This window comes from Miniopterus schreibersii (assembly GCF_964146895.1).
Source record: "Miniopterus schreibersii genome assembly, chromosome: 11".
NCBI classification, from domain to species: Eukaryota; Metazoa; Chordata; class Mammalia; order Chiroptera; family Miniopteridae; genus Miniopterus; species Miniopterus schreibersii.
The window spans coordinates 65671799-65699514 of record NC_138111.1 but is presented as its reverse complement, the minus strand read 5'-3'; the positions used below and the strand labels follow the sequence as shown (position 1 = coordinate 65699514).

General features: G+C 39.5%; 1 protein-coding gene and 1 pseudogene across 14 annotated transcripts in view; one reads left to right on the top strand and one right to left on the bottom strand.

The window, feature by feature from the left end:
* FANCC (FA complementation group C) overlaps positions 1–27716 on the top strand; it is a 222985-nt gene that overhangs the window by 57912 nt on the left and 137357 nt on the right. For 7 of the 13 annotated variants that reach the window (XM_081151080.1, XM_081151076.1, XM_081151086.1 and 4 more), the window contains 2 exons: positions 14897–14978; positions 19816–19981. The exons of 1 other annotated variant lie outside the window; for it this stretch is intronic. The gene's annotated coding sequence lies outside the window, so the exon portion shown is untranslated. Of the gene's footprint in view, positions 1–9554; positions 9633–14896; positions 14979–19815; positions 19982–27716 lie in introns of all 13 variants that reach the window. 5 more of the 13 variants (XM_081151087.1, XM_081151088.1, XM_081151078.1 and 2 more) reach the window with 3 other exon arrangements.
* Positions 22058–22450, bottom strand: LOC308563579 (large ribosomal subunit protein eL29 pseudogene; annotated as a pseudogene). Its single transcript has one exon. The product of its transcript is annotated as a large ribosomal subunit protein eL29 pseudogene (transcript).

The following is a 27716-nucleotide window of genomic DNA, read 5'->3' as shown; positions in this document are numbered from 1 at the left end:
TCCCTATGTAGAAACTCCAGTACAGTGTTGAGTAGAAGCGGTGAGGGTGAATTTCTTTATCATGGCCCTGATCATCGAGTCTTTCACCATTAAGCATGTCAGCTGTGTTTTGGTTTTGCTTCTTGCAGATGTGCTTTATCAAGTTCTTTCTATTCCTAGTTTTTTGAGTGTTTTTATCATGAAAGGGTGTTGGATTTCATCACACAGTTTTTCTGAAGCTATTGAGATGATCATGGAATTTTTGTCTTTTATTCTGTTGCTATAATGTATTATATTATTTTATTTTCAGATGTTAAACCAGTCTTCCATTTCTGGGATAAATCTGTTTGGTTATGGTGTATAACTCTTTTCTTATGTTGCTAGATTTGGTTTGCTAGTATTTTGGTGAAGATTTTTATGTCCATATCCATAGTTTTCTTATGATGTTTATTTTCTTAATTTGCTGTTATGGTAATACAGGCTTTATAAATGAATTGGGAAGTATTCCTTCATATTTTTTTGAAAGCGTTTATAAAGAATTAGTATTATTTTTTAAATGTTTGATAGTTCAGTAGTAAAGTTAGCTGGTCATGGCTTTTTTTTGTGGATTTTTTTTTAAATAATTTTTTTTTTAAAGTATGTTTTTATTGATTTTAGAGAGGAAGGGAGAGAGAGAGAGAGAGAGAGCGAGAGAAACATCATTGTGAGCGAGATACATTGATTGATTACCTCCTGCAGGCAGCCTGGCCGGGGATTGAACCCACAACCTGAGTATGTGTCCTGACCAGGAATTGAACTGGTGCCCCTTCAGCATGGGACGGTGCTCAACCAAGTGAGCCACACTGGCCAGGGCTGTGGATAACTTTTTAATTACTTATTTTATATCTTTACTTGTTATAGGTCTATTCAGTTTGTTTCTTCTTGAGTCAGTTTTGGTAGTTTTTATCTTTCTAGTAATTAGTTCATTTCATCTAATTTATCTAATTTGCTGGTGTGTTATTAAAAGTATTCCTTTTTAATCCTTTTTTTATTTCTGTAAGGTTCATAGTAATATCCCCTCCTCTATTCCTGGTTTTAGTAATTTGAGACTTCTCTTTTTTTCTCTTGGTTAGTTTATCTAAAACTTTGCTAATTTTGTTAATATTGTCAAAGAACCAACTTTTGGATTTGTTGACTTTTTCTATTTTTTTTATTCTCTATTTCATATAGCTTGTTCTCTAGTTTTATTATTTCCTTACTTCTGCTTGCTTTAGATTTAGTTTGATTTATTTTTAGTGTCTTAAGCTGGAAGATTAGGTGATTGGTATATCTTTTATTTTCTTAACATGGCATTTGTAGCTATAAACTTCCCTCTTAGCTCTGTGTTACCCGAATCCCATGTTTTGGTATTTGTGTCTTCATTTTCATTCATATCCAACCATTTTTAAATTTCCATTTTGATTTTTTTTTACTTATTAGTTATTTAGCAGTAAATTGTTTAATTTCTACATATTTGTGAATTTCCCTCAGTTTTTTCCACTACTGATTTCTAATTTCATTACTTTGTGGTCACAGAACAGGAATTCCTTATATTATCTATCCATTTAAAAATAGATATCCATTTATATATACAGAGTGGGGCAAAAGTAGGTTTACAGTTGTGAGTATTCAAAACACAGAGTTTATTCTTTAACATTTTTTTTTTTAATCCTCACCGAAGGGTTTTTTTCCATTGATTTTCAGAGAAAGTAGGGGGGGGGGAAGGGGATGGAGAGTGAGTGAAGAGAGAGAGACACATCAATTGTTTACTATTTATTAATTATTGTATTATTTTCCATACAAACAACTGTAAACAGACTTTTGCCCCACTCTGTGTATATATCCATGTATATATTCTCTTTTTTAAAATGGCCTACTATGTGGTCTGTCCTCGAGAATGGAGAATGTCCCATGTAACCACTGTTGTGAGTGGAGAGATTTGTTGATGTCTCTTAGGTCTAGTTGGTTTATAGTGTTAAGTCTTCTGTTTACTTGTTGATCTTCTGTCTAGTTATTATATTTGTTATTGAAAGTAGGGTTTTGAAGTCTTCAACTATTAACATTAAAGTGTATTTCTCCCTTCATTTTTGTGATTTTTTGCTTCATGTGTTAGGTGCTTTGTTATTAGGTATACATATGTTTAAAATTGTTAATCTTCCTCATGGATTGACCTTTTCATCATAAAATAGCCCTCTTTATTTCTAGTAACATTTTTTGTTATAAAGTCTATATTCTCTGATAATCATTGTAGTCATGCCAACTTTCTTGTTTCTGTATGTTTGCATGATATATCCTTTTCCATTTTTTAACTTTTAAGCTGTTTGTATCTTTGAATCTAAAGTGTGTCTCCTATAGACAGCATATAACAAAATCATATTTTTAACTAGAATCTGATAATCTCTCTTTTGGTTGGATTGTTTATTTCACTCACATTCGGTGGTATTATTGATATAATTTTATTTATATCTGCCATTTTTCTTTTTGTTTTCTGTGTGTCTCTTGTCTTTTTGGTTTCTCTGTTTCTCCTTTATTGTATTCTTTTGCATTAAGTGAATATTTTCTAATGTAGCATGTTAAATTCTTTAATGATGTTTTGACTATACTTGTTGAGTATTTTTTTTTCTTAGTGATTACTATAGGGATTACCATATACAACTTAACTTATCCAGAATCAACTTTAGGTTTAAACTAGCTTAATTCCAGTGGTATGTAAAAACATTTTTAGCCATACGTTTAATCCTATATAGCTCTATTCCCTTCTCCTCCCGCCCCAATATCCCCTTTTGTGGCATTATTGTTATACATATTACATCTTTTAATGTTACAAACCCAATAATATGTTGTTACAGATATTATGTTGTCATATGTAGTTATTTCCTTAGCCCAATTCAGCTTTGCTCCCACACATCTCATTTACACTAGTATTTGCAAATACCTCATACATATCTTAACATTTCTATATGTTGTAGGCCCAATAATTCATCATATACATAGCATTTTATACAATTGATTTTTATGTTAGGAGAACAAAGAAAACACGCATTTATAATTACATGATTACTTTTACTGGTGGTCTTTGTTTTATTGTGTGGATTTGACTTACCTTGTCTGGTTACTTGTTTTCAGCCTGAAGAACTTACTTTAGTATTTATTGTAGGATCTTCTAAGGAACAAACCCTCTCAGTTTTTCTTTATTTGGGAAAGTCTTTATTTCATGTTCATTTAAAAAAACAACAACATTTTTTTAATTCTCACCCAAGGATATTTTTTCCATTGCTTTTCAGAGAGAGTGGAAGGGAGAGAGAAAGGAAGAGAGAGAGGAGAACATTGATGTGAGAGAGACACATCAATTGGTTGCCTCCTTCACTCGCCCCAACTGGGGCCAGGGATTGAGCCTGCAACAGAGGTACATGCTCTTGGCCGGAATGGGACCTGGAACTGTTCAGTCCACAGTAGAACATTCTAACCACTGGGCCCAGCCAACTAGGGCTCATGTTCATTTTTTTTAAAAAATGACTTCAGAGAGGGAGGAAGGAAGAGGAAAGAGAGAGGAACACTGAGAGAGATACATCGATTGGTTGCCTCTCATACGTGCCCCATCTGGAGATCAAACCCATTACCTAGGTATGTGCCCTGACCAGGAACCAAACCTGCAATCTCCTGGTGCATGGGACAACACTCCAACCATCTAAGCCACACTGGCCATGGCTTCATGTTCAGTTTTGAAAGATAGCTTTGCTGTATATGAAATTTTTGGTTGACAGTATTTTCCTCTGAGCACTTTGGATATGTTATCCCACTCTCTGGCTTCTGGCCTCTATTGTTTTTGCTGAGAAGTCAGCTGTTAATCTTATTGGGGTTCCCTTGTAAATAATTATTGTTCTCTTGCTACTTTCAAGATTCTCTCCTTGTCCTTGACTTTCAGTATTTTTGTATATTTTTAAGGATATCTTTTAAAAAAATTCTACTTGAAGTTTGTTGATCTTCCTGGATTTTTTTTCAATAAAATTGGGAAGGTTTAACCTTTAAAAAAATTTTTTTTCTGCTCCTTTCTATCCTCTCCTTCTGCTCCTTTCATTATGAGCATGTTGGTGCGCTTAATACTACCCCACATTTTTCTGAGGGCATCTTCATTTTTCTTCTTTTTTTTCTCTCTGTTCTTTGGCTTGATCTCTATCTTAAAGTTTGCTTATTCTTTCTCTGTCATTTCATGTCTACTGTTGAGCCACTCTAAAGTTCCCCACATGCCCCATTACTGTTCTTTTCAACTTCCAAAATTCCATTTGTTTCTTTTTTATAATTTGTTTGTTTATTGATACAACATTGTCATCATTCCTTTCTTCACTTCTTTAATCATGGTTTTCTTTAATTCTGAGAACATGTTTATAATGGTTACTTTGAAATCTTTTTATGAGAAATCCAACATCTGATCTCTCTCACAGGCAGTTTCTGTTACCTGCTTTGTCTCTGGTGTCTCGGTCATACTTTCTTATTTGTTTGCATTCTTCATAATTTTTTTTGTTGGAAACTGGACATTTTAAATAATATAATGTAGCAACTCTGGACACTGGTTGTCCTTTCTTTGACCCTCCTTCTGCTTATTTTGTTATTTGCTTGTTTATTTCTTTAGAGTGGGAGATCCCTTTCCCCTCTCAGCATCAGTGGTAAGCCTCTGATGTTGCTCCTCAGCAGCTTTGGACATGCCCATTGTCACCCTGGAATGATAGTGATATCGATAGGGCTCTTTTCAACTCTTTTCTCTGACCACACCCATCTATTATGCTTCACTAATTGCTGTAGTGGAGTTTGCTGAGTTGAGAAGAGGGAGGTAGGGAGTGGTGGTGGTTCAGATACCATAGACACTCCTTTCTTACCAGATTTTCATGAGTAGATATTTTCACTTTCTCTCTGCCCTTGGGAGCGTTTACAGAGGCTTTAAGTGACTATTGTTTTAATAATACTCATCAGTTTCTCCAGGAAACAGATAAGCTAAGCCCCTCACACTGTCATGGTGGAAGTCTATTCTCTCTTCCATAGGCTTTTTAACTAGTATGAAATGATAATGTGCGTAGGCTCAAAAAAGTTTTGGTGATGTTCTTTGATGTTCCCATAGTATCCTTTACTTATTCTTTTATATCACTCTTTATATTTATTATCATGTCTTGTGTAATATATTTCTTCTCCTAGAGCAGGGTTCTCTAAAACCTTTTGACTGTGGTCCACAATAAGAAAAATATGTTATACACTATTTAGAACACACATTATTTTTTACAAAAGTATTACTAAACAGCACCTATTCTTCCTGTTGTGATATACTATGATATTTTCCATTCTGTCTTCCTCCAGTAAAAAAGAATGATTGGTTGCTATCCACATAATTGATTTCACAACTTGCAATTTGAAAAACACACTCTAGACTAAGATTCCTTGAGGCAAGTTTCTGTGCCTGGGGTTGACATCTTATTTCCAACCTCTGGCACATTGCCTGGTACACAGTAGGCACTTAATGAATATTTGTTGAATGACCATGTGAAAGTTGGCTTTTCAGAGACTTTAACAAGTTAGAATGCACTGAGCTGCTTTAAGAGAAATTACAGCATACAGTTAGAAACCTCACTTGAATCCTGAATCATTTGATTGTGGAGGCCCTATAAATATCTCTCAGAACTAGTGCTTGGGAAGTGTTTTTTAGATGAATAAAAGTATGGCTTGGTAATTTTCTTTTTCCAATGAAAATGAAGGGCAAAATCCAGGAAATACCATGTAAACATTTTGTACTTTCATAACATCTTTCTTCCTAAATGCTTAAAGGAAGAAATCTGTATTATATGGAATGGAGGCATAGAAACAAAGAAGAAAATGTAGACAAAGTAATTACGTGTGGACTAGTTTATTCTCAAAACTTAAATTAACCAAAGGTTATAATTATGCTTTTTAAGCTAGTGGGAAAACTTTCAAAGTCTTTACCCACAGTTGGTAGGCAAAAGGACTCATACTTACTTGTTCTTTGATTTTTTTTTTCTTTTTTGAGATACCACCCAAATAGATGTGGTTGAACCTTTTGAGGATTGCCAGACCAAAAATACAATTCTTGGGGTATGACAAGGAACAAGCAGTAGCACTTTATTAAGACTTAGGCTAGGTACATATGTTTTCGGTGAAAGTGGAATTCTCAGGGTGCCATGAGGGAAGTAATTTCCTGAGGCCCCCATGGGAAGGTGGGGTTTTGTGGAAAGCTTTATCGATGATAAAAAATTAAGGGGTTTCTCCTCTAAGGTTCCATCCCTGTCTGTCTCGCCATGGAAGAAGTCCAGTCTTATCTTCAGCAGGGCCAGAATTAGGTTACTGCACAGAATTTTACTCCATATTAAAGTCCAATCCAGTATCCGGCTAGTTTAGCTTGTGTTCCCAGCTGCAGTCCATTGTATGTGGGTCTGTGTGGCCATAGGCCATGTGGTTGCTTAAGGCCACATTGCTATGGAGAGAGAACAGGTGAACACGCAGGCGAGAATGGGTCACGGAGCAAGGGAGAGCAAGAGCCCAAGAGAGGAAGAGCCAAAAAGAGAGAGGGAACCCTTTGTTTGAGGATTTTAACTTTCCAAGATTTCATGTGCTTCTGATGGTGTTCCGCCCTAGCCAATCCATTGTTCCCAGACTAGACTGACAAGCAAGCACCTTCCTAATGTCACCCTGACTTCACTGCGCATGTGCCCATCTCCACCTTTGTTCAGTCTGTTCGGAGATCTGCAGGGAATGGACCAGTGGCTCCCTGGGGAGCGTGAAGCTGTAGCTTTCTGGTGAAGTTGCCCAGATGACCGAGCTTATAATGTCTGGCCTCTCATTTGCTGTCTTCCTTTTATTAATATTAACAACAAGCTAATTACAACAATAACACATACATACATACATAATCAGGCTGTTTCTTGATTTACCTTGCCCCTAAATGAGTGGTCTTAAAAATGAGGCAGGGGAGGGTAAAAGAAAGACCAGGCTCCCTGTGACAGGAAGAGGTGCATCTGTTAAAGGAAAGATTTAAAGAAAAGTTGGCCTGTGGAATTAATGCCACAGGCCATATAGTACTGTTAGAATATCCTGCATTCTAAGTCGAGATGAAAACTTCTTTAAGAACAAACAAACCCAGCAACAAAAAAACTCCATATATGTAACAGGAGATCTCCCCTATGAAATTCTTAGTTGACATTGGAAATGAATATTATCTTGGGGGTAGATTTAGGGGGAGACCCAATAAAAGCTTTGCATTTAATTTCCTGGTGGTTGAGGAGTTCACATACTGGACTTGGAAGCAGATAATACCTCATAGTACAACCAGCAGGAATTATCTTCTCTGCCTGGAGAAACCAAGCATCTGGCTGTCTGAATTTATGAAATTGTAACTCAGGGAACTGATTAATTTTATTATATAGGGTGTGAGGGCTGCAGCTGCTGCCAGATGTAATTGAGATCCATTCTTGCCTTTCTCACTCTGCTCCTGCTATTTCTGATCCTTATGCTCAGAGTGTCTCGAGTAGGTTTTAGTTTTGTTAGACCAAGGTTGCTCTTGTCACCATGACCTTTTTTATTTTAAGTAAACTTTTTTAAAGAGCTGGTTTAGCTTCACAGCAAAATTGAGTGAAAAGTGTACAGTTCCCATATATCCCTCTTCCCCCACATATGCACAACTTCCCCCTATCAACACCCTGTACAAGAGTGGTACATTTGTATAACTGATGAATCTACATTGATAGATCATAATCATCCAGAGATCATCATTTACCTCTGATGTGGTACATTTTATGGGTTTGGAGAAATGTGTAATGACATGTGTCCACCAAAAAGTTTCATGCAGAGTGGTTTCACTGCCCTAAAATCCTTACTCTGTGCTCTGTCTGTTCATCTTCCCTCTCCCCTCAACCTCTGTCAGACTTTTTTTTTTTTAATTGCTTGAAGTACCAGTTCTTGAGGTACCAGTACCTTAATGTACATGCTGATCGTTTCCTCTTGCTGCACCCCTTCTTGAAAAATCTGCCCAGAATTTAGTACCTGTCAACCACCAATCTTTGTGGGAGGAGCAGCTGACCCAGTAGAAACCAATGTAGAGATTCCATTGTCTAGATTGAGCCAACTAGATTCTCTTTCCTGAGAATGGTAACCTTAAGATACTGAGTTCATTAGATGATGATGAATCCTTAGGCTGAAAGATCGTGTAGTGTTGTAACCAGATTCTTAACTATACCATAAAAACCATGTGCAAGTCAGGGGGAACGAAAAAAAGAGGCTAGTCTATAGAGAGAAGTTGTAGAGTGGAGCAGACATGTGGAGACCCATAAGAGATGGTGGTGGGACCTTCTAGTCACAGTTTTGTTTTGTTTTTGTCCAGCTAAGCTCTCTTTTCTTTCCTTGGATATTCATTAGATCCTTTGTTGTAGCTTTTTCATAGCAATCTCCTACCCCATTCAACTTGAGCTAGTTATATGGATTTTTGGTCTACAACTGAGATATAGTACCAGTAGAACCTAGTATAATAGAGTCTTACATAATTAAGATCTTGAAGACTCTTTGGGTCATAAGACACCAAAAGATAGAAAACCAAAGTCTGAGTACCAGTGCGAAATAAGTGTAAGTCGAGGTAGCCTTTAGTCAGTGTTTCCTTCGTTAATTCATTAACCACCCTTTCCTTTTCTAATCTAAAGAATGTCTATATCATTTTGTCTTTTCTCAAAAAAGAAAAACGTTCTGCTGTTTTCTGATTCTTTATTCCCATTTTTTTCAATTCCTTCTTATAACCTCAGTTAGAATACTGGGCTAGGTGCTAGGAGACCTAGATTCTCTTCTGGGTGGGATTCTAACCACATAGTTTAAGGAAAGTACTTCATCCCTCTGTACTGTCTTACCTACTCTATGAAGTGAAAGGGTTAGGTTGGATCATTGATTTCCAACCTCTAACTCCTGCACTCATTGAAGGTAATATTAACAGATTCCAGGGATTAGGACATGGACATATATTGGGAGGCACCATTTAGACTAGTGTTGATGAGGTAGCATGTTTGAACCATATTAAAAATATTTTTCTTCTATATGATTATCTTGACAAGGAATTAATGAAGAGGGTCAAGAAATTAGGCTACTTGGGCATTTGCTATAGATGAATTAAATATACCTATTTAATGACTTGAATTCATTCCTATAAACGCTGTTACTAAGTGAAAAGCTAGTAAAGAAATTAATTATTTCTGTTAATTTTAATGGGAAAAGTTTTGATGTGTTTCATCCCAACCCAAGATACCCAAGTATTTTCCTCAAATAGAAAAATTTATCAGTGAGCAATGAAAACACTTTTATATAAATTGTAAACAATGACTTGAAAATTAATAAATACAGTTGGTACATTAAAATATAAAATGTTGCTTTGTTGCCTCAATAAAGAAGAAAGAAGGCTTGACAGGATGTGGGAATAGGAGGTGAGGAGTCATTCTTTGGAAGATTGTGGAGAGCATGCATTCAAATATCAGAAGTGCTTAATGGCCTTTTTTTTTTTCTTCTCCTTTGGGCATTGACAGTGAAAAAACTGATGTGGAAACCTTTGTCATCTCTGTAGAAGAGCAATCTTTGTGTTCCCTCCCCCAAAAAAGCAAGAGGTAAATTTGCTTTTCTTCTTGTAGCCTGCAATTTCTGTACTTTCTTGAAGGATGCAGTACTAGTTTCCTGAGGCTGCTATAACAAATTATTACAAATTCAGTGATTCAAACAACAGAAGTTTATTCTCGTACAGTTCTGGAGCCAGAAGTCCAAAACTTGGCAAGGCTGAGTTACCTCTGGGGATTCTAGGGGAGAATCTCGTTCTTTCCTCTTCCAGCTTCTGGTTACTGCCAGCATAGCATTCCTGGGCTTGCGGCCACATCACTTGTGGCCCGTTTTCACATTGCTTCCTCGTGTGTGTCTGTCTCCAGACTCCTGCTACCTCTCTCATAAGGATACATGTGATTGCATTATTGGCCTGCCCTAATAATCCAGGATAAGTACCTCTTTTTCAAGATCCTTAACTTAATCACATCTTTTGCCATACAAAGTGAATATGACTTTACTCTTAAGGTAATAATCACAGGTTCTGGGGATTAGGATATGAGATATATTTGCAGGGCCACCATTTAGCCTACTAACAGATGAGATGGGATGTTTGAATAATTTTAAAAGTCTTTATATTTTTAAAACATATCTTTATTTCAGAGAGAGGAAGGGGGGGGAGAGAGAGAGAGAGAGAGAGAGAAATATCAATGATGAGTCATTAATCGGCTGCCTCCTGCACACCCTCCACTGGGGATCGAGCCCAAAACCCAGACATGTGCCCTGACTGGGAATCGAGCTGTGATCTCCCGGATCGTAGGTTGATGCTTAACCACTGAGTCACGCTGGCTGGGCTTGAAATGTCTTGACTTCCATAACACCACAATCTCCTTCTCTTCTTCCTCTTCACCAGGGATCCAGTTTAAGCCTTCTTTACAGATGGGTTTCTTGCAGTCACCAGTTACATGTTGATGGCCATCAGATTTCTGATCTTGCACATGTTATCTTCTTGTTTTTTTAAATTTATCTTTATTGTTGAAAGTATTACAGATATCCCCTTATTTTTCACCCATTGATCCCCTCCACCCTGCATCCACCACCCCGCCTTCACCACATTGTGTCCATGGGTTATGCATATATACATTTAAGTTCTTTGATTAATTTCTCCTCACCCACTCCCCCACCCCCACCTTCCCACTGAGATTCATCAGTCTGTTCCATGCTTCTATGTCTCTGAATCTATTTTGTTCCTCAGTCTGTTTTGTTTATTAGATTCCACATATGAGTGAGATAATATAAAACTGAATCAGGAAGAATCAGAAAACCTGAATAGGCCAATAACAACTGATGAAATTGAGGCAGCAATAAAAAAACTCCCAGCAAACAAAAGCCCTGGTCCAGATGGCTCCACAGAGTAGCTTTCTAATTCTTTTGGTTGTAGGGTTAGATAGTTTATTAAAAATTTTTCTTGATTTTTGAGGTAGGACTGTAGTGCTCTGAACTTCCCTTTCAGGACTGCTTTCACTATGTCAAATAGATTTGGGGTTGTTGTGTGTTCATTTTCATTTGTTTACAGAAAGTTTTTGATTTCTTTCTTGATCTTATTGATAACCCATTCATTGTTTAATAACATGCTATTTAGGCTCCACGTGGTTGAATGTTTTGAGTGTTTTTACTGTGGTTGATTTCTAATTTCTTGCCATTGTGATCTGAGATGCTTGATATGATTTCAGTCTTCTTGAACGTGTAGAGACTTGTTTTGTGTGCTAACATGTGATCTATCTTTGAGAATGACCCATGTGCACTTGAGAGGAATATATATCTGCAGCTTTTGCGCGAAATGTTCTGTAAATGTCAATTAAATCCATCTGATCTAGTGTGCCATTTAGAGTCACTGTTTCTGTGTAGACTTTTTGTTTGGAAGATCTATCCAGTGAAGTCGGTAGGGTGTTAAAGTCCCCGAATTATGACTATATTGCTGTTGATCTCTAGTCCTTAAGGTTATTATTGATAGGTACTTATTTATTGTCATTTTAATTCTTTATGCCTATGTTACTCTATTTCTTCTTCTTCTTACAGCGGTCCCTTTAACATTTCTTACAGTGCTGTTTTGGTGGCGATAAACTCCTTTAGCCTTTTGTGGTCTGGGAAGCTCTTTATTTCACCATCTATTTTGAATGATAACCTTGCTAGATAGAGTAGTCTTGGTTTCAGATCCTTGTTTTGCATTACCTTGAATACTTCATGCCAGTCCCTTCTGGCCTGTAGAGTTTCTGATGAGAAATCAATTGACAGCCTTATGGTAGCTCCTTTGTAGGTAACAAATTACTTTTCTCTTGCTGCCTTTAAGATTCTCTCTTTGTCTTGAATTTTTGGCATTTTAATTATTATGTGTCTGGGTGTGGGCCTCTTTGGGTTCTTCTTACTTGGGACTCTCTGTGCCATCTGAACTTGTGTGTGTTTTTTCCTTGTCAGATTAGGGAAGTTTTCTGCCATTATTTCTTCAAACAAATTCTCTAGCCCTTGCTTATTCTCTTCCCCTTCTGTTATTACTATAATGCGAATATTGTTACATTTCATGTTGTCCCACAGTCCCTTAAACTGTCCTCCTGTTTTTTAATTTTTTTTTTTTTATCTCTGATTGATTTTTTCTACCCTGTCCTCTAATTTGCTGATCCAATCCTCAGCTTCCTGTAGTCTGCTGTTTATTGCTTCCAATGTATTCTTTATTTCTGCTATCTCATTTTTCATATCCGACGGGTCATTTTTCAGAGTTTTTATATCTTTTTCCAGTTTTCCAAACTCTATATTTGATAGATTGCCTATCTCCATTTCATTTAGCTCTTTTTCTTGAGACTTCTCTTCTTCTTTTATTTGGGGTTTGCTTTTTTGTTTCCCTATTTTGACTATCTATTTGGGTTGTTTCTATGTATTAGGTAAATCTGCTAAGACTCAGCCTTTTTGGAGGGTCTCTGGTACAGACCAGTGTCAGACACTCTTTGTGACTGGCCTTGAGTACCCTGTTTGGAGCTGTTAATAACCCACGGCTTGTGGTTCCCTCTGCTGGGCTGGCTTGTTGTTCTTTCTGCTGGGGATGGGTGCATTTGGACAGGACCAAGATGCATACCCAAGTCTGTTTTTCCAAGGCCCAGGTCAGAAACAGATCTGGTAAAGACTCAAAGCTCCCAGACGTCCTCCTCTGCCTGCAGGCTGATTGATCATAATCTCTTAATGAGCCTCAGGCTATAGACCACAGCAAGGCATAAACTCCACAGGATAGGGTGAGAGGTTTTCCAGTGGGTGGGCCAATTGCTCCCCCCCAGGCCAAAACTGCCTGACTGGCAAAGGTCTGCCTGATAAAGATGTCTTGTGCAGTATGGGGGAATGGCTTAGCACAGAAATCCAGATGGTTACCCTCTGAGCTCTGTCTCCAGAGCCCAAAACCCCAGATTCTTTTCACACTACTCTAGTTCACTCTGCCTTCCCTCTGCCAGAGCCCAAGATAATTGGCTGTGCACGGAACTTTTTGTGTTGGCCCTTTAAGAGGATACTTGCATTTCCAGCTGTGTTTTCACAGCCAGATGTTAATGGGCACCTTTCTCAGTTCTGGTACTCTTGGCTGAGAAGCTCAGCTTGGGGTTTACGCCCCAGTGTCCTCAATGGGAACCCCCAAAGCTGAGATATCCCTCCAGACCTTTGGCTGCTGCCTGTGGGAGCCCAACCAGGCCTCTGGCGCCTCCGTATTTCCTGCCTGTCTCTATGCGGTCTCTGCCTTTTAGGTCCTTGGTTTTGAGGGTGCTCTCCAGCTCGTCTACAGTTGCAGTTGATTATTCAGGATGGTTTTTCTCTATTTTAGTTGTAATTCCAGTTTGGTCCTGAGAGTGTCAGTATAGCTTCCACTCAATCAGACACCATCTTAGAATCCTCTTAAAATTCTTTTTGTTCCATATGATATTCTTGACCAAAAACTGCTGTGTTGAGTAAATTAGTGAGTCTGTTCTTTATCTGCAACCATAATATTGAAATATTATGTGATTTACTTACTGTGCTGTGTGGTGAAAAGGTAATTTAATGAGGGGGAAAAATGAGTCATTGTCCAAAAAGTGGTATATCTTCTTAAGAGCCCTATGGCTAGAAGTCATCACCTGAACTCTGTGTTTGCCTCCAGCACTTCATGCTAAGGCTGGCTTCCTGCAGCAAGTAGAGCTCTTGTTTCTTTCTTCACACCTGGTGAGGAGAGTCTTTTTCCAGTAGCTCCTATGTGAGTGATAGTGTTATATTATGGGCAGGACCCGATAATTTTTTTTTTTTTAATCCTCGCTTGAGGATATGTTTTCATTGGTTTTTTTGAGAGAGGAAAAAGGGCGAGGGGGAGAGAGGGAAACAGAAACATTGTTGTAAGAGGGAAACATTGGTTGGTTGCCTCTCTGAAACCTGGGTATGCGCCCTGACCAAGAATTGAACCTGTAATCCTTTGGTATACAGGATGACGCTCCCACCAACTGAGCCACCCTGCCAGGGAACGCCCAATAATTTTTTGTTGCAGGGGACTGTCCTGTGCATTGTAGGATGTTCAGCAGCATCCCTCGCCTCTACTCACTGGATGCCAGTAGCACAGTCCCCCATCGTGACAACCGAAAATGTCAAACATTGTCAAAGGGCCCAGGAGGGTCAAGATTGCCCCTGACTGAGTACCACTGCTTGAACACAGAGCCCATTTTCCTTTCAGCAAAATCTGCTAGCTAGGAAATTTTGGTCTTGATAAGAAAGAGGAAGATAGAGAATGGGTGGTAGAGATAATAACTGCAAATGTCCACTTCACCTGAAATTTTAATGGAACAAAATTGGGTCAAATTTAGCATACTTACTAAATTTTTGCTAGACCTCTGTTAGTATATTCTAACATTAAAGTCTTTTATGTTGATTGGACGACTAAAACCCAATATTATTATGCCTTTAAAATTTTTTTGTGGGCCTATCAATCCCAGGTTGGTTTTTTTTCTGCTTTAGTCAATTAGTCAGTTGCTCTTTAACTTAGAATTTGCCTCTGTATAACCTCATTCATTTTCAACAAGCCTCTCCCCTGAGGTTTTCACATTCAGTCCTACTCACACTCGCTGTGACACTGCCCTAGTTCCCCTTGCCCTGGGGCATTAGCAAACACACCGTTCTACAGACTGCACATTTTGCTAGTGGCTTATACACTAGAGAACTGTGATTGGAATTTTTCTAAAGTATCATTTTTCTTTTCCTGTGAAGTAATTGAAACAGAATACTGATACATTTATTGTTTTGAAGTTTTTATGATTTCCAAGTTAACAAATTTGTATTTTTACAGGCATCAGATGACTGATATTTTGGGGATACACGTTATTTCTTCCCTGAATGTACTGTGTGGAGAATCTCTTCCCTATTTTCATGTGAGTGCTCTGGCTGTAATGGAAACCCTGACTAGTACTAGCAGCATGACTGGAAATAAATATGAGCTGCTGCTTTTTCATCACTGCTAACACAGAGTAGAGGTTGCACATGCAATGGCTCATAAATAGAGTGTCCCCACCAGACCAATAAAATATAACAAAGCTAAATGACACACGGGCTAGAATTTATGTGGGTTATTCAGGTGAGTCTATCGGGTTTTTGTAATTGACAATGCCTAGAAGCTTCACGAAAGCCTTGAAGGGGGCTCCTGAAAGAACCCTATTTTTGCCATGGCCTTAGTTGTATTCTGTGTGTATACAGCATAGCTGAAACAGCTCTGCCCTGATGTTAACTGATAATATCCCATAAATTGTCTTTCCTCATGTTATTTTCTTCTTTATTCTATTTTGCTAGTAGTTCATTGCTAGAACCTCTCTGTTTACTGTAAGCTCCTCAGGGGGAGGGGAACTATTGTATTCATCTTGAAATGAGTTTCAAAAGTACTATTCCCCAGTCTTCAAACTGTGCACTGTAGGGTTTAAAATTTACGTTACACATACCCTTCCCAGATCCGGTAGAGCTACTGCAGCTTCTCCCCTTGGGTTTTTCTCCGCCCCTCGGAACAGGGAGGGTAGAGCTCTAGATAAAGCAGTGTGTAGTAAGATAGCCAGAGCTGCGCAGGAGGGAAAGGGGTCACTAGCAGTAGCAAGATTTGTTTTACTGTGGTTATTAAAGCAAAAATGGGGGAAGTAAGGAGAAGGACTGTTGTTTCTTTTTCAGGATGTCTTGGCAAAGGCCCTACTTTTAAAAGAGAAAGAGATAGCCAATTAGGTTGAAATGATTTGAAGTCCATCCCTCCACAGTCGTTCTTCTGAAGCAAGGTAAACAGTTGGTAGAAGTGGGTATACAGCCGTTTTTCAATAAATGGACTAAATTGTCCCTTGGAACTATTACAGTAGGTGGTGCTCTTGTGCCATAACATAACAGTTTTAGAAAGGTTTTGAAACTAGGGCCTATTTCCCTATTGATCCCCTTGGGTGACTGCAAGGTTCACAATTTGGATAGCATCATCTGAGTGGTTTTGGTGAGAGATTTTTCTGTCTGGAAATGTGGTGAATTCTGGTCTTTACCTTTTCTAGCTTGCCTGAGCTCTGTCTGCTTTCCAAGGGAACCTAAATGAGAAGTTTACTAAACTTTTAAAAAAAATTGTAGCTTTAGTTTTTATCTGAACAATTGTGTGTGTTGTGTGTTACCAGTTTCCTGAGACCATTTTTTTTTCTATTGGAAATCATCCGTGATCTTCCAAATCAAGTTTCTTTCCAGGTAACTCAGGCTATGATTCTTGTTTCCTTTTTTAAGTAGTTTATTTTTTTAATATTTTTATTGATTTTTGAGAGAGAGAAAGAGAGAAACATCAATGAGAAACATGGATTAGCTGCCTCCTGCACGCCCCCTACTGGGGATCAAGCACCTAACCCAGGCATGTGCCCTGACCAGGAATCGAACTGGTGACCTCTTGGTGCATGGGATGATGCCCAGCCAACTGAGCGACACCGGCCAGGAACCCTGTTGGCATAAGCCCCTTTCCTTACTTCTTTTACTACATAATGAGTTTCTTGATCTGAAGTTGGTTGAGGTGAGCAGAGGCATCCAGTAAAGTTCACATTTGGTGCTGCTGGTAGAAGCCTGGAGGTAAAGGAAGAGAAATTTAAACCCAGGCCTGAGTATCTATTCCAGGGAGGACAAATCTCTTGTTGCCAGAAGCTGCCTGAAACACTTAGGGTCTGCTTTTTCAGGAGGTTTCTTGAGGTTGTCTCTAATGTGAAAGACAGTTGCTTTACCTTATATCCACCAGCTGTTAAGGAAGACGCAAAATGCGGATGGAGCTTCTGTATCAGCCTGGGGGTGAGGATCTGAGCTGCTGGTTGCCTGCTGACCCCGCAGGCGGCCAGGTCTCAGTGGGCTCAGCTGGCCAGGCTGCTGCACCAGAGCTCACCTCCTCTAGGGCTTTGTGACCCACACATCCAGTGCGTGTCCAGGTGCTCTCTGGTAGCTTGTGAGATTTTTTTTATAATTATTAATTTTAGTTTGTGTGGCTTTAAAAATAGATTTTTTATTATTATTTTTATTTTTTTATAAAATATATCTTTATTGATTTCAGAGAGAGGAAAGGAGAGGGAGAGAGAGATGGAAACATCATTGATGAGAGAGTCACCGATCAGCCGCCTCCTGTATGCCCCCAACTGGGGGACCGAGCCCGCAACTTGGGCATGTGCCCTGACCAGTAATCGAACCCTGATCACCTGGATCCTAGGTCGACGCTCAACCACTGAGCCACACCCAGCCGGGCAAAAACAGATTTATTTAATTATCTGCTTATTTATTTAAGTTATCTTTCTCAGTATTTAGAATGTACTTTTAATGTGAAACTCATGTATTTCTTGAACATTCTTAGCTTATTTCTTTAAATATTCTTAGCTTAATCTCTTTAGATACTGCTCCTTTTCCATTCCCCTCCCTTTCTTTTGCTCTGATGCCTTCTAGATGTTTGTGGAGCTGTCCTTTATGTTTCTTAGCTACTCTTCATATTTTTCTTCTTTTTCTGCTGAGTTACAATCTATGAGTGAAGTCCTCAGCTTCAGATTTACATTATTCAGTTCTGTACTGAGCTTTTAATTTTAATGACTATTCTTTATTTACATAATTTCCAATTGATTCTTTTTTTTTAAACATCTCTTCTTGTTTTAATTTCGCCTTTTTGTTTTCTAATTTCTTATTCTTTTAAAGTAATCTAAATATACTTATTTTGTTGGACTGTTTTTTAATATTATTTCATCTGAAGTAAGTTTGTGATCTGATGGTTGATTTTGTTAGTTGCCTATATTGGAATTAGATTTCTTTACATACTTTAGAACTTTGGTCTTGAATAAGATGTTTTTAAAATTATTTTCATTTATTCATTTATTTTCCGCCACTCTTTCTCCCTCTCTGCTTACTTTCCTTTGTTTAGCAATTTTATAGTTGTCTCTTTGGCTTCCATGGAGCCTGAGTCTAGAACTGCAGTGGTGGTTTAGTTACTGGGGCAATCATGGGCTGCTTTGTTGAGTTCTTGGTTGCTGAATGGCCTGTGTCCTACTCTCCAACCTGGGCCACAGCCCCATATGAAACCAGGAATGGGGAGCCCTCCTCCAATGATCATCTTTGACCCTGCCTTCAAGCAGTGATGCTAGGACACACTCTCCTTTGTGGATTGTGTTTAGCCTCAAAACCCTGCAGGACTCATACTTCCAGTTTTGATGCCTATTTTTGGATCCCGAGCTTAAGAGGCTCAAGGCTTTAACTTCAAGGACTTACCTCTTTGTTTCCGCACCATATCTGTTTCACAGAGATGTTTATATTATTTTTAAGTTTGCCTGCATCCTTTTAGTTTCTCGTGTTTCCTCTCGCGGTACTGTGTATTTGGAGTGGAGAGGACCTATCAGAGAGTGAATTTACTCTGCCATCCTATCTGGAAGTCATGTGGGCTGAGGATTTAAAGGAAATAAAGTGAGATATCTGGTTTTACATAGTACTAAAAGCTAACCACAAAAATGCTTTTCTGTGTGAGTTCAGTGACCCGTAACTTACAGTTATTTAAACTCCTCCTTTAGAGGCTGGCAGCCCCAAAAAGATGAGTGGGATTAAGCAGGTGGGATTTATTAGGATGTCATGGTTCTCTACAAGGATTTTACCTTTTATTTTTCATTTTGGTGGTAATTTAAGAAATTCAATTGTTTCCAAACACCTAAATTTTAACTAAATAGTGTCTTAAGATGTCAGTGCCTGCAGTTGTGTTTGTATTGGTGCCAAGTAGCACTACTTTTAGATATTGAAAAATGAACAGAGGTAAAATCTAAATAATGTGCTTGTGCCGAATGAGAGAGTGCTGTTTCACGGTAGCTCAGAAAGAGGAGAGTGTTGTGCGAATTCAGCCATCACCAGCCAACCAGCAGAAACTGCCAGTAGCTGCCAGCACCAATTTCACCTGACTCATAAGGTGCAGTAACCTACATCATCCATCACATTGAATTCATGTTGTCAATTGAAATTTTATTGATTTTATAGATTCGTTGATATTTGTGCATTTAAAAATATCTGTAGTTGTAGAAGTTATAAGTACAATACATATTTTTCTAGTTTTATATTTAATAGAATAATGATTTTAGACAACCCTAGGAGCTCTAAAGTCTTTTTGTTTTATTTTATTTTATTTCATTTTTTCCATCACCTTTTATCCCCTCGGTGCCCTCTTCCTCCCTCCCGCTGTATTTCCACTGTTGTCCATGTCCGTGACTTCTCTCTTTTTTTTTTCTTTTTTGCTCAATCCCTCCACACCCCCCCAATACCCTCCGCCCGCCAGAGCTGTTTGCCTGCTGTTCAAGAGTCTTTTTCATCAGGTTTGAGAGACATGAATCACAGGTAACTTAACTCTTCCTGTGAAGTGTAGTAGCATTCTGTGTTTGGTTTTGATGTTTTTGCCTGGTTCACTCCTGCTCATACGTTGTGATTTTGCTTAGCTCAGGAGCCGTTTCTCTCTGGAAGTGTCTGACACCTCTGTGCTGGGTGAGGTGCCCGCCTTAATGCTCCTTGCAGCTCCCCATGATTCCTTCTCTCCCAGCCCTTCCCACAGGGGATTATGTTTTACCTGTTTACAGACCCTGATTTCCTCATTAGCCACAGGTTGTGTTAGAGCAGGGAATGCTGACATCTTTTTATTTGCAATGTTTTTCAGAGTCCCTGTCATAAAGTCAGTTCCCAATTAATGTGTGGGATTTTTGTTTGTTTTTGTTTGTTTAGTGATAAATTACGAGTGGAACAAACCAAGGGTGGAAGAAGCAGAAATAACTTGGAGCCAAGTCACCAGTGACAAAAGCAAGAAGATTTCTAGTATTTTAATATCTAATGTGCCCCTCAGCTCATTTTTCTAACTGGTCTCCCTAGAAGTTCACAGTCTTACTCTCAGGTAAGTACAGTGAGGACAAGAATGCAAGGAGAGTGAGTAACCACTGTTTCTAAGGGAATGTGGCGGGGAGGCTAGTGTTGCTGGAGTCCTAGTGACAGCTCTGTGGTGCTCTGAGGGGGGCAAGGTCAGGGGTTTCTAGCATAGCAGCCTGAAGGCAGCACTGTCCTGAAGGATGCGACTTGGAAGCCAGGTCCAGAGAGCAGCTCTTGTCCCCACATGGCTGGGGACATGGGTGGAAGAAGGGAGTTCAGTAAATCTCCAGATAGATTAAATTTCCTTAATTCTTTACAAAGCCATCTGAAGAGTGTGTACGCTCTGCACCTGGTTTGCAGTTGCCTCCGCCGATTCCTCAGACCCAGATTTTGTTTATGATTGAGGTTTGTTTGAAATTATCTGCAAATTTCAGGTCTGTGTTTTTGATTAGAGTATCTCAGAGGTGAAACACTGCTGACTCAACAGAGAAAAAGCCAGCTCCTCCTAGTGGAAATTTTCTTAAAACTTCATTGTTTTAGGGAGAAAATATCATTTGTTTCTTTCATAAGCACTTTATGGGAACAAGAACATTTTATTGTGACTTTTTTAAAAAGCCATGAAAATAGGGACAGATCGACCAGTCTTACTTAAAATAATGAAGCAAAGAAACATTACTTTAGAGTAAGTTAAAAATGCTGGCATCAGGCTTTCAGTAGGAAGAGGAAGAAGTTGTTGAGCTTAAGCATAGCTGAACATAAACTTCTTAATTTTATATTTGATTATGCTTCTAGAGATTTTAAATCTTTTTCTGACAAGGCCATTGTGCCCCTAGTTGTTGACATTAATTGAAGGCCAGATATTTGATTTGTCTTTTTTCCTTCCTCCATAAACAGCGTGTTTTGTAGCATTCTGCTCACAAATCTCTGTTTGGTGCTTATTTCATGGGAGAGGCTACTTCAGTTGACTCATGCTCAGGGGAAATAGAGAAAAAGAGTGCTCTTTATCAGATTGCCACTTTGCGCAGGCTGAGGTCTATATTTGGTATGTATAGACTTACCTCTCGTACCTCTGGCTTTTAGAAGGTCCAGACCAAAGGAAAGCAATTTTGAACTCTCCTGGATCCCTTAACAGCTGTACACAGCTGTTTTTGATAGCGTGAGATTTGTAATGGTCTTTGAAATGTTGACAGTCTGGAACTACATGGGGTCTGTCAACACAAAGTTGGTCAGAATGTTATCTATTTTATCTACCTAATCCACTGAGGCTTTGTTTGTATACTTATTTATTTATTCACATACTTATTTAACAAATACTTATTGACTTCCTACTATGTGCCAGGTACTGTGTGCGTAGGAGTGGTTTTCAGACTGTGTTCAGCAAACTAGGTTCTCAGATGTACCAGCTAGAACACCTTTTGACTACAAGTAACAGAAAACCCAATGAAAGGTGGCATAAGCACAGAGAAAAATTCCAAGGTTGGCTACTTCATTGCCTCAGCTATGCTAGTTGAGAGGACCCAGGTCCATCTTTCTTCTTTGCTACTTGCAGCAGGTTGACCAGTCCTCTGAGGCTTACTTACTCCTGGGTCCCAAGGTGACTACTGCAATTCTAAGTGTCACATGAAGACTACAGTGTCTAATATGGAAAAACATGTCTTTATTTAAGGTTGAGAAAGACTATCTCAGAAACCCTCCAGCTAAAGCTCAGTTCTCATTTTCCAGAGTTGCATAATATTGCTCATACCTATGTTGGTAGGAGGGCAAATGGGAATACTATGGCTGTTCTACAATAGCCATTCTCAAAATGTGGTTCAGGGACCCTTGGGTCTTCCTAAGACCCTTTCAGGAGGTCCTCAAGAGCACCAATATTTTCATAGTAATCCTAAAGGTATTATTTGCGTTTCCTACTCTCATTCTCTCTTTAGTGTACAGTAGAGTTGTCAAGAGGCTGCATGATGTATGATGATGTAATCGATTTGGCAGCTAATGAAATGTGTGTGTCTGTGGAGTTTTTTTGGTTTTGTTTTTTATACATCCCTCCTCAGGTTTATTTGTACAAATAGTGCAGGAGGACACCAGCCCCATGTAGCAAGCAGCCCAGGGGTCACATTAGTCCTTTCCTCCTCACATTGCCAGACAGAGGTATCTGTTCTGGAGACTTCACTGTGGCCTGGGCACCTTTGGGAGATGGATCCTGAGCTGCAGACACCCGAGTCTTGGTTTGAACCTTGGCCTTGGACTTCGGCCAGCAGAACCTGAGATCCTTGGTGATGCAGGCACGAGCATATTTCCCAAGCTTGGGGTGAGCTATGTAGGCAAATCTTTTGAGGTTGCAGCTGTCACCCTTTGGGATCTTGGGCTTGACCTCTTCAGGCTTTATGAGAGCCCTGATAGCCTTGGCACATGCACTTATGGCCTTGGCGTTGGCCTGCATCTCCTTCAGGCCCTTCTTGTGCTTCTTGGCAAAGTGCATGTTTCTCAGGAACTTGGGGTCCATGCTCTAAAGAGATTCATATCTTTGTGATTGGAGTTTCCTGATGTCATTTCTGTGCATTTCTGGTTGTGCATGGTTTGGTTCTTGAACTTGGCCATGTCTGCACTGAATCCTGTGCTCTATCAGAAGAGTGTGTATGCATATTCTTGGGTTTTAAATTTTTCTTATTTTTAAATTCTAATGTAAATATTGATAAATATAACCCACATAAACAAAAGCATTCAGTAATGACCTCAGTAATGTTTAAGAGTGTAAAGGGGTCCTGAGAAAAAAACATTTGAGGTCCGGTGATCTACATTAATCAAGATTCACCGGTGGCATTGGGGAAGACCCCAGACTCCCCCAAGACTTGTGGCCATGAGATTCCTGGACAAAACCTTTTCTGTTAACATAGGAGCAGCAGAGGGGTTGGGGCTGTCAGGTGGGCAACCAGCAGGGCCTTGGTGGGGAGCTTGGCAGGGGCTCAGGGTGTGCCCCAGGCCCTGCCTCTACTCTGACTGGGGCCACTACAGGTATGTCCTTTTTAAAAAATTGTGGTAAAATGTATATACCCTAAAACTTACCATTTTAGCCATTTTAAAGTGTACAATTTAGTGGTATTAAGTACATTCACATTGTTGTGCAACCGTCACTTCCATCCGTCTCCAGAACTTTTTCGTCTGCCCAACTGAAACTCTGTTCCCATTAAACATAACTCCCCACCTCCCCCAGTTCTCCTGGCCCCCAATAACCACTGTTCTCCTTTTTGCCTTCCTGGGTTCGACTGCTCTAGGTATCTCCTATGAGTGGAATTATGTTTGTTCTTTTGTGTCTGGCTATTCTTCTCTTAGCATACTATTTTCAAGGTTTATCTACGTATGCATTGGAATTTCCTTCATTTTTAAGTCTGAATAATATGCCATTGTAAGCATATATTCATCCTGTTTATCCATTCATCTGCCAATGGATGTGTGGATTGTTTTGACCTTTTGGCTGTTGTGAATAGTGCTGCTATGAACATAGGGGTACAAATATCTGCTTCAGTTCCTACTTTCAATTCTTTCGGATAAATACATAGAACTGGAATTGCTGGGTCATATGGTAATTGTTTAATTTTTTTTTTTTAATCCTCACTTGAGGATATTTTTTTCCCGTTGCTTTTCAGAGAGAGTGGAAAAGGTGTTGGGGGGAGAGAGAGAGAAAGAGAAACATTGATGTGAGAGAGGCACATCAATTGGTTGCCTCCTGCACGTGCCCCAACTGGAGCCAGAATTGAACCTGGGACCCTTCAGACTAAGGGCCAACCCTCTAACCACTGAGCCAAAGCAGCTAGGGCTGTTTAATTTTTTTAGAAACTACCGTACTGTTTCCCAAGGGGCCGCAGTATTTTTTATTCCCACCAGCAGTGCATACGGGTTCCAATTCTTCCACATCCTTACCAACACTGCTGTTTTCTGTGTTTTTTTTATTATATCCATCCTAATGGGTAAGAAGTAGTATCTCATTGTGGTTTTGATTTCCATTTCTCTAATGATTAGTGATGTGGAACATCTTTCTCATGCATTTATTGGCCATTTGTGTATCTTTGGAGAGATTTAAGTCCTTTGCTAGTTTTTTAAAAAAAATTGCATTGTTTTGTTGTTGAGTTTTAGAGGTTCTTTATATATTCTGGATATTAATTCCTTATCAGATTTGCACAGGTTTGTCCATTTTGTATGTTGAACTTTTACACAGGTTTTATTTTATGAAGTGATTTTTTTAAAAAAAAGCTTTCAAGCTCTGTATCACTGTTGCCATCGTCACTCTTGTCATCCTAGATATTTACCCATTTATCCAGGTACGGATGGTAGGACCTTGGTAATTACTTCAGTGCTCATGATGAATTTATAACAACTACTTTAGAATTTCCGATACTATTCAAAATGTGAGATATGCGTGAATATGCTTATTTGCATACATGGCTTTATAGAGTATCTCCTGTTTGCCAGGAAAGAAAACAATGATGATTAAGAGTAAAGGATTTTTTAAATATTTTTTCTTTACATCTGTGCCAATTGTAGCCTTTGATAGGACTTTAAAGATACCAGATTCCTCATTATATCAGCTGAGTAGGAATTCTTTTTAGACTTTTTAGAAAATCTAAAGGTTTTGTTTCAACGTGTCTCTAGACAGGACAGCCATTTGAGATATGAAAGTGTCTTTCAACAGCAATGCTAATGGAGCACCAGAAAATTGCAGGTTAGGTTATAGAATGGATTTTTTCCATCCTGAAACTTAGTACATTAGGAGGGGGAAATAATGTCACATAAGGCTAAACGAGAGGCTGGAATTGCTGGCTCATGCCATTAGTGGTCACCTGTCCCAGCGTTGTGGCAGAATGGACATCCTACAAAGCCCTGCCTGGGCCTTGGTGTCTACTCTTTGAAGCTGGGACTGCTTAGGTACTCAGGTGTTAACATGGAACCTGAAGAAATATCTTGCTTTCTGAAGGATAATTTGAGAATCACTGGTCTGGTGCTGTTCCTTGCCAGGCTTTTATACTTCTTGATTTCTAGATTAAGGGAACTGGTTTTGTTTGTTTTTTAATGAATTAGTACCCAGTCATTTTCTTCCCTCTGTCTCTTTCTTCAGACACTGCTCAAGTGTTTTTATTTCCTTCTTACACGCTAATGGATTGTGCTTGGAGCTCCCTCTTTCTTGTGATGAACATTTCCATGAAGTTTTTTTTTTTTGGTAAATATATCTTTATTGATTTCAGAGAGAGGAAAGGAGAGGGGGAGAGAGATAGAAATATCAATGATGAGAGAGTCATTGATTGGCAGCCTCTTGCACGCCCCTGACTGGGGATGGAGCCCACAACCCGAGCATGTGCCCTGACTGGGAATTGAACCTCGATCGCCTGGATCCTAGGTCGACGCTCAACCGCTGAGCCACGCCCGGCCGTGCTCCATGAAGTTTTTTAGTTTACCCTTTTCTAAAGAACAGCAGTCACCAGAATGGGAAAACTTGTAGCCCTGAGGCATTCCTCTTTCTGACCTGCTGTACTTTGTTTTTTTGTTTGTTTGTTTTAAACATATCTTTATTGATTTCAGACAGAGGAAGGGAGAAGGAGAGAGAGACAGAAACATCAATGATGAGAGAGTCATTGATCGAGCCCGCAACCCGGGCATGTGCCCTGACCGGGAATCGAACCCCGATCGCCTGGATCCTAGGTCGACGCTCAACCGCTAAGCCACGCCCGGCCGGGCCCTGCTGTACTTTGAATCTGAGCCATGTTATCTTGGCAGTTCAGACTATTCACCCTCACGGGCAGTGGTTGGATTGTGGTGTATCTTTGTACTGTGGTGATTTGAGTTCATAAAATAGTATTTAGCAAGCAACAAAACTTTTGAGCAATATGTAAATGAGGAAAGTGGCAAATGCAATGATCCTAAGTTGACACCATTTTGAATCAGTCCCTTTTCATATCTCTGATGGTTGCTGGCCCCCATGACCAGTTTTCCCACGACAGTATCCTTCCCTCCCAGTTCCTGCTTTCCTCTGATCAGCAGGAAGCAGGGACGTGAACAAGCACATGGGGATCTTTCATGGACAGTCATTCCATTGGGTGTCTAGGTCTCTCTGTTCATAGGACTTTCCTTTAGTCCCCCCTACTTAGGGATTTCTGAAGGTCATTTTATTTTCTCCTGGAGAAATATATAGTGGGACTAACAACTTCTGTTGTTAGTCTGTGGATGTGGAAAAGGTAAAATCATGCTTTTGGTTCCTTAGGGCTGAGTAAATGTGCTAAAAGAGAAATACTGGAGACGTGGAAAGTGGGGATTTCTAACTTTCCATGTCATTTGCTTCTGCTACATTAGTATATATACAGTGTGTGTGCACAAAATACTTGTTAAAATATGAGCTTTAGCCCTGGCAGTGAGTGGTTAGGGCGTTGGCCTGGGCTCCAGAAGGTCATTGGTTCAATTCCCAGTGAAGGGCATGTACCTGGGTTGCAGGTTTGATTCCTGGCCCTTGTTGGGGTGGGGTGGGGGGCAACCAATCAGTGTGCCTCACCTCTCTCTCTCTCTCCCTCCCCCCCCCCGTCCCTCTCCCTCCCTCCCCTCCACTCTAAAAGTCAACGGAGAAAAATCCTCCTGTGAGGATTAACAGACAAACAAACCTTAGTTTAAGGAAATGTGCCATCTACCTGTGTTTTATGTCTTAAATAAAAGATGCTAAACAGTATTTCTCTAGTTCATATGAAATGAATATAGGCATAGACATCCATATGCACTAAGAAGAATTATAAGAGAGTCAGGGGTTTACATTCAGGGCAATATCAAGGATTTTGGTGTCATTCAAAAGATGTGCAGTCAGCTCTCAATTGTCTGAAAAGTGTGCTGATTAACAAAAAAAATAATGCGTGTGTGAGAAAGGTTAACAAAAAAATAGTGCGTGTGTGAGAAAGGTTGACATCGCTGTGAATCTGAAGAATCATCCTGTTTTACACGGCCTGCATTTTTCTTTCTTTCTCTCTTTTTGACCTGCATGGCACAACCTTGTTTTGTCTGCTTGAGCACAGACCAGCGCATCCTCTCACCAGTTATGCCCCCCGAGTGGTGAATTCGATGTTTCTCCCTCTTGTGACAGTTGCCCTCTCTGGGCAAAGCAATAGCCGCCTAGCCAAGGGGTGGTGGAGGCGCAGGGCAGGAGGGAGGAAGACTGCGGGTTTTCTCCCTCCCAGAGCCGCGACTGGGAAGATAGAGCCATTATCTGAGGACTGGAAGGAGAGAAAGCAGGCACTGGGGCTCTGTCTCCGGCCAGTTCTGGTGGCTGTAGCATTTTCAGAGAGCTCAGCTAAAAAATAGAAAATATCTACAGACTATTTCAACAATTTAAAACCTTTGATTATATCCATCAAGTGCTTCGTCTTGATTAGTATTTATAAACCATAACACTTTTTCTTTTTTCCTTACTCCGGGGTGATGTCTATATGGTTAATGCATATCTAGAAGTTAAATGTGTTTTTTTTGTGATTGTGGAAAATAACATATAGAAAAGAGCATGTACATGACTTACACTTTAATTATTAAAATATTAGTACAGATGCTGTTGCTGTCAAGGTCAAGACACAGACTATGCCAGCATCTTGAGAGCCCTTCACGCTTGCATCCAGTAGCACTTCTTTCCTCTAATGGTAACAGGTGACCTGACTTTTTTTAGGGTAATCACTGCCGTTTAGTTTTACCTGTTTTTGAACTTTATGAAAATGAATCATATCTCATAGGTTTTTGTTTTTTTAAATATG